The sequence below is a fragment of the Chrysoperla carnea genome (genome assembly GCF_905475395.1).
Source record: "Chrysoperla carnea chromosome X unlocalized genomic scaffold, inChrCarn1.1 SUPER_X_unloc_15, whole genome shotgun sequence".
NCBI lineage: Eukaryota > Metazoa > Arthropoda > Insecta > Neuroptera > Chrysopidae > Chrysoperla > Chrysoperla carnea.
This window is the reverse complement of record NW_025408100.1, coordinates 63,976-71,734: the sequence shown is the minus strand read 5'-3', so window position 1 is coordinate 71,734 and position 7,759 is coordinate 63,976. Positions and strand designations below refer to the sequence as shown.

Sequence of the window (7,759 nt, the reverse complement as noted above, 5' to 3'; positions counted from 1 at the left end):
ACGTATTATTATGAAATGTGTTAATCGAACATTGACAAAATATATTTCATTAGAAAATACTTTTATTTATGCATTAATATCAATAATTAACTATTAAATTAATTTTTTCATAATTATATAAAGAAATTTTATACTGATATAAGTATTTATATATTATAATATTTATTTTAAATATAAAAAAATTTATGACAAAATATATTATTAGAGTATTTGTTGAGATTAATATAAGATTATTTTAAATAAGAATTAATTTATATAATTATTAAAATATTATTAATTTTATGTTATGTAATTTTAATAAAAATAAATAATAATAATAAATATAAAAATTTTTTAACAATTTAAATTTTATATGATCTAAATAATTTTGTTAAGTACGATATGAGAAATCATTGTAAGCTTCGTTAAGAAACTTTGTAATATAAAATAATAATAATAATATTAAATATATAAATAAATAAAATAAATTTGATACATATTTTTGGTTCATTCTGTGTATAAATCAAAGGATACCGAATAATTGGTAACGGATGCGATATATTATAGTATCGAGTATTAAAACATAATATATAAATTTATCTTGTTATTCAAATTTTTTGTTACTTAACTTATGTATTTATAAAATTTATAATATTATTTATATAATTGACATAAAATCTTATAAATTGAAATTTTATTAATATGTATCAAAAGAAGAGAGTAACGTATTGATATAATATCAAAGGATACTGATTATTTAAATAACGAATACGTCATATATTGTTTGTGTAACAAAGTTCACTTGGCCATCTAGTTGAAAATAACATTTTCAATAGAAAGTTTATATGCTTTTTTTTTTCTTTAATTATTAAAAAAATAAATTGAAATTTAATTAAATCAAATTTTATAATAATTTTTAAAAAATTTTTCCTTTTAAAAAATATTTTGTGATGTTGTGATAATATGTATTAATACAAGTGCATCCTGATACTTTTATCTCTAGTAAAGGTATGAGTATCATGAACAGTTTTGTTATCTAATGATATTATTTTGATAATATTTTGTGTATATTCTTATAATATTTTGTCTAAATATCATCATAATACAATATTATTTTGATAATATTTTATGAATATTCTTATAATATGTTACCTAAATGTCATCATAATATGATGAATTATTTCCATAATAACATATAAAAAAGAAAAAAAAAAAAAAGAATCATTAATTTATAATTATTTAAATTGATTCTTTAAAAAAATATTATAATATATTATTTATAAAAATAATTTTTACTCTTATTTTAAATAAATTTGTGGCCTTTTATTAAAAGGCCTATGATCGATGTATTATTATTATAAAAATTAATGCAATGTTTTTAATTTATGCTTTCTTTTCAGTTTTCTTTGGTAATAACACTGCTTGAATGTTTGGTAATACACCACCTTGAGCAATTGTTACACCAGATAATAATTTATTTAATTCTTCATCATTACGAATTGCCAATTGTAAATGACGTGGAATGATACGTGTTTTTTTGTTATCACGGGCAGCATTACCAGCTAACTCGAGAACTTCTGCAGCCAAATATTCCATAACAGCAGCCAAATATACTGGGGCACCAGCACCTACTCGTTCAGCATAATTTCCTTTTCGTAATAATCTGTGAATTCTTCCAACAGGAAATTGTAATCCTGCTCGGCTTGATCTTGACTTTGCCTTTCCCTTTACTTTACCACCTTTACCTCGTCCAGACATAGCGAATAAATTTATTTAATTAATATTTTTTTTTTGTAAATATAATCACACAGATGTGTACGTTACGGGGATTGTAACATAAATGTTTAAAATGTTATTTGGGTATTTTAATTTATAATATTTATAAAATATAAAACTTTAAAAATAAACCAATCACCTTATAGTATTATTTTCAGCCAATCAGAGAGTAGTATTCATTTTTATTGTTATATCCATCTTCGCGTATATAATACGCTAGTTGTATACACGACACGCTCATACATATACTGACTGGTGTTCTGTAACTATCTGTGTATATTAATTGTTTGTAACAATGCCACCAAAAACAAGTGGAAAAGCAGCAAAAAAAGCTGGCAAAGCTCAAAAAAATATATCAAAGAGTGATAAGAAAAAGAAGAGGAAGCGCAAGGAATCATATGCAATTTACATTTACAAAGTATTAAAACAAGTGCATCCTGATACTGGTATCTCTAGTAAAGCTATGAGTATCATGAACAGTTTTGTTAATGATATTTTTGAACGTATTGCTGCTGAAGCATCACGTTTAGCACATTATAATAAACGTTCAACAATCACAAGTCGGGAAATTCAAACCGCAGTTCGATTATTATTACCTGGTGAATTGGCAAAGCACGCTGTTAGTGAAGGTACTAAAGCTGTTACAAAATATACAAGTTCAAAATAAATAAATCGAAAATATTATTTAATTGATAACATAAAAATACATCAACATATAAAAACGGCTCTCTTTTTAAGAGAGCCATCAAATTTTTTAAATAAGAGTAAATTATTTTTATATATACAAAAAAATTAAATAAACAATTATTAATATCATATTTAATATAAAATTTTATATATTAATAGCTTGAATATATCTATTATTAGTATATCAATATTATTAATTTTAAATATAATAAAGGATATCGCGGAATATATATCGTAAATCAGTGTAATGCAAATGCATTACATTACCTTTATTATTTTCATTTTACATTTACTACTTGTTTATGTACGCTTATAATTATTAGAAAAATATTTTTAATAATTTTAAAAAATAAATGAAATAATAAAAATTTAATAATAAATTATTTATTGAAAGTATAAAAAATGGTATAGCAAAATCTTTATTTTCTTTGATTAAGGCGAAATGTTTTATTAGTTATAAATTCGATAATCTCCTATCGATACTTGTTACTCTTAACTTGTATATATAAAAAATATAATAGTATATTAATTTATAATAAAATTTTTTCAAAAATTCAATAAGTTATTGTAAAATAAAATAGATAATATACAAATTATAATTTATTATTGCAGATATATTACAATAAAAAAAAAAAATAAAAATATTTGGTAATGTATGTTATAAACAAAATAATTTGTTGTAAACAAATTATATAATATGTTATATTTATTAACAAATTTATTTACTCTTATATAAATAAAATTAGTGGCTTCCCAAAAAGGAAAGCCTGTTTAAATTTATCGGATGTATTAAATATTCTTTAATAAATTTACTAAATATTTTAAGTAAATTATTATATTTTCTTAACCTCCAAAACCATACAAAGTACGACCTTGTCGTTTTAATGCATATACAACATCCATAGCTGTAACTGTTTTACGTTTTGCGTGTTCAGTATATGTAACAGCATCCCGAATAACATTTTCAAGGAATACTTTAAGTACACCACGTGTTTCTTCATAAATTAAACCAGAGATACGTTTTACTCCACCTCGTCGTGCTAAACGACGAATTGCAGGTTTTGTAATACCTTGGATATTATCACGCAAAACTTTTCTATGACGTTTTGCACCCCCTTTTCCAAGACCCTTTCCACCTTTTCCTCTGCCAGTCATTTTAATAAAAAATTATTTACAATATTTTAACGAACGGATAACACGTGTGTTAACCTCACAAGTATTGTAATGTATGTGAGCGCCGGTACAATTGTGCCTTTTTATATAAAGCATTAAAGATTTTTTAAGCCACGCCTATACAATTTGATTAGTCCATACTCTGATAGCTATCCAATAGGATATGACAACAAAAATTTTGAAATTTCATATAAATATAAATACAACACATTTATTTCGCATTTAAACATTTGACTTTGTAGTATCAAATTGTCGAATATAATTTTAAAAATTGTGTGTTTTTTTGTAAAAACATTATTATTTGAAAATGGCTAGAACCAAGCAAACTGCACGTAAATCAACTGGTGGTAAAGCACCAAGAAAACAATTAGCAACGAAAGCTGCACGTAAAAGTGCACCAGCAACTGGTGGAGTAAAAAAACCACACAGATATCGTCCTGGTACAGTAGCTTTACGAGAAATTCGTCGTTATCAAAAAAGTACTGAATTGTTAATTCGTAAATTACCATTCCAACGTTTAGTACGTGAAATTGCACAAGATTTTAAAACCGATTTACGTTTTCAAAGTTCAGCTGTTATGGCATTACAAGAAGCTAGTGAAGCCTATTTAGTAGGTTTATTTGAAGATACCAATTTATGCGCAATTCATGCAAAGCGTGTTACAATTATGCCTAAGGCTATACAATTGGCAAGACGTATTCGTGGAGAACGTGCATAAGCGTTTTAAATGACAATTTAAAAAAAAAAAAACAAATAAGAAATATTTTCGGTCCTATATATAGGACCAACATATATTATTAAATAAGAGTATATTATTTTTATTAAAAAATATATATATATATATATATATATATATATATATATATATATATATAAATATAAATTATTGAAATAAAATTAAACATTATTAAAATTTTGTTATAATTATAAGCGATTGCTATTTCTAAAAATAAATAAATTTCATAAAATTTATATTATTTTATATTCATTTGAAATATTAAAAAAACTTCTCGCTTTAAAGTAACCATGATATGAGTTATAAATGCAATAAAATTTTATACAAAAAATAATATTTATTTGTTGATGAATAATATAAAAGGTTTACATTTCTAAATAACATATATTTATATATGGTGTGTAAAAAAAAAGAAAAGAAGAAAAATAATTTATATTTTTAATATAAAAAGGCAACCGCACACAGTGTTCCCAAGCGGTCACCCATCCAAGTACTGACTGTGCCCAATGTTGCTTAACTTCGGTGATCGGACGAGAACCGGTGTTTTCAACGTGGTATGGCTGTTGCCAGTAATAAATGAAAATTTTTACAAATATATATTTTTCATAAATATCATTAATATTAAAGTATATTATTAAAATTTTCAATGAAGTAATCAATTTAAATATATACTTATTTATTATACCATATATTTTAAATAAAAATGCAACCGCACACAGTATTCTCAAGTGGCCACCCATCCGTGGTACTGACTGTGGCAAATGTTTCTAAACTATTATTTTATAAAATATTTATACAAAAAATAATTTACTCTTATCAAATATTAATTTGTGGCCTGTATTAAGGCCTATGTTATTTTCATTTTTTAGCAAAAATAATGAAATATTTCAATATATTATTAAAGTAACAGATCATTTCTTTTTTGGTGCTGCTTTTTTAATTTTTGTAGGAGATGATTTGGCAACAGAAGCTTTCTTAGCTTTTGGTGCTTTCGGTTTACGAGCAGGGCTACTTTTGGCAGCGGATTTTGTACTTTTTGCTGGTTTTGCTTTAACTGGTGCTTTTTTTGATGCCGCTGATGATTTTGCAGTAACTTTTTTAGCAGCAGTTGATGATGATGGAGTCGCTTTTTTTGCTTTAGGCTTTTTGGCTGCCAATGATGTAGTTGTGGCTTTCTTTTCTTTTGGTGCCCGTTTACTTTTAGCACTCTTTGCTGAACCTTTTGCTCCACTTTCTTTTTTGGATACTTTTGATTTAGCTGAAGAATTAGATGAAGCGGAAGCAGCCAATTTGAATGAACCAGATGCACCTTTACCTTTAGTTTGTACCAAGGCTCCCTCAGTTACAGCAGCTTTTAAATATTTTTTAATAAATGGTGAAATTTTATCAGAATCCACTTTATAATTTGCAGCTAAATATTTTTTAATTGCTTGTAATGATGAACCACCACGTTCTTTTAAATTTTTAATTGCGTTAACAACCATTTCTGATGTACGTGGATGTGTTGGTTTTGAATGTTGTTTTGTACGTTTAGCACCAGAAGCTGTTGCTTTTTTTGTTGGTGTTGTAGAAGCAGCAGTAACCGCAGTTGCTGCAACAGCTGTAGAATTTTCTTCGGCCATATTTTTTACTTTATAAAAATAATGTATTTATTATAAATATTTAAATGATAAAATATAATAATTCTATCAAATAAAAAATAAAGGTTTTCAATTATATCATTATTCACAATAATATAAGTCCCTATGTAAGTCAAAGTACCATGTAGAAAACACATAAAAATTAAATAGTATTTCTAATTTACTGTCGTAGTAAACATGATTTATTTTTTTCAATTTCTATAATATATAAAATAATAAATTATAAATTTAATAATAATATTTATTTTATAAATTAAAATATATTTAATTTTTTTATTAACAATTATTAATAAACATAGTTTAATATTAATTATTTCAATCATACAAAACAATAATATTTTTAAGGTAAACTTAAAAAGTATATATTTTTATTTTTTATTTAATATCGATTTATTATAAATTATTAGTATATAAATAATTAAAAAATTTAATATATAAATATATATATTATAGTATAAGATTTCATTTTTAGAAAAACTTTTTTTGTCAATAATGAAAACGTATTATTATGAAATGTGTTAATCGAACATTGACAAAATATATTTCATTAGAAAATACTTTTATTTATGCATTAATATCAATAATTAACTATTAAATTAATTTTTTCATAATTATATAAAGAAATTTTATACTGATATAAGTATTTATATATTATAATATTTATTTTAAATATAAAAAAATTTATGACAAAATATATTATTAGAGTATTTGTTGAGATTAATATAAGATTATTTTAAATAAGAATTAATTTATATAATTATTAAAATATTATTAATTTTATGTTATGTAATTTTAATAAAAATAAATAATAATAATAAATATAAAAATTTTTTAACAATTTAAATTTTATATGATCTAAATAATTTTGTTAAGTACGATATGAGAAATCATTGTAAGCTTCGTTAAGAAACTTTGTAATATAAAATAATAATAATAATATTAAATATATAAATAAATAAAATAAATTTGATACATATTTTTGGTTCATTCTGTGTATAAATCAAAGGATACCGAATAATTGGTAACGGATGCGATATATTATAGTATCGAGTATTAAAACATAATATATAAATTTATCTTGTTATTCAAATTTTTTGTTACTTAACTTATGTATTTAGAAAATTTATAATATTATTTATATAATTGACATAAAATCTTATAAATTGAAATTTTATTAATATGTATCAAAAGAAGAGAGTAACGTATTGATATAATATCAAAGGATACTGATTATTTAAATAACGAATACGTCATATATTGTTTGTGTAACAAAGTTCACTTGGCCATCTAGTTGAAAATAACATTTTCAATAGAAAGTTTATATGCTTTTTTTTTTCTTTAATTATTAAAAAAATAAATTGAAATTTAATTCAATCAAATTTTATAATAATTTTTAAAAAATTTTTCCTTTTAAAAAATATTTTGTGATGTTGTGATAATATGTATTAATACAAGTGCATCCTGATACTTTTATCTCTAGTAAAGGTATGAGTATCATGAACAGTTTTGTTATCTAATGATATTATTTTGATAATATTTTGTGTATATTCTTATAATATTTTGTCTAAATATCATCATAATACAATATTATTTTGATAATATTTTATGAATATTCTTATAATATGTTACCTAAATGTCATCATAATATGATGAATTATTTCCATAATAACATATAAAAAAGAAAAAAAAAAAAAAGAATCATTAATTTATAATTATTTAAATTGATTCTTTAAAAAAATATTATAATATATTATTTATAAAAATAATT

General features: G+C 22.5%; 1 non-coding gene across 1 annotated transcript; it reads right to left on the bottom strand.

The window, feature by feature from the left end:
- Positions 1-4,800: 4,800 nt before the first annotated feature.
- Positions 4,801-4,919, bottom strand: LOC123303873. Its single transcript, XR_006535947.1, has one exon. It is a non-coding gene; the product is annotated as a 5S ribosomal RNA (ribosomal RNA).
- Positions 4,920-7,759: the final 2,840 nt, after the last annotated feature.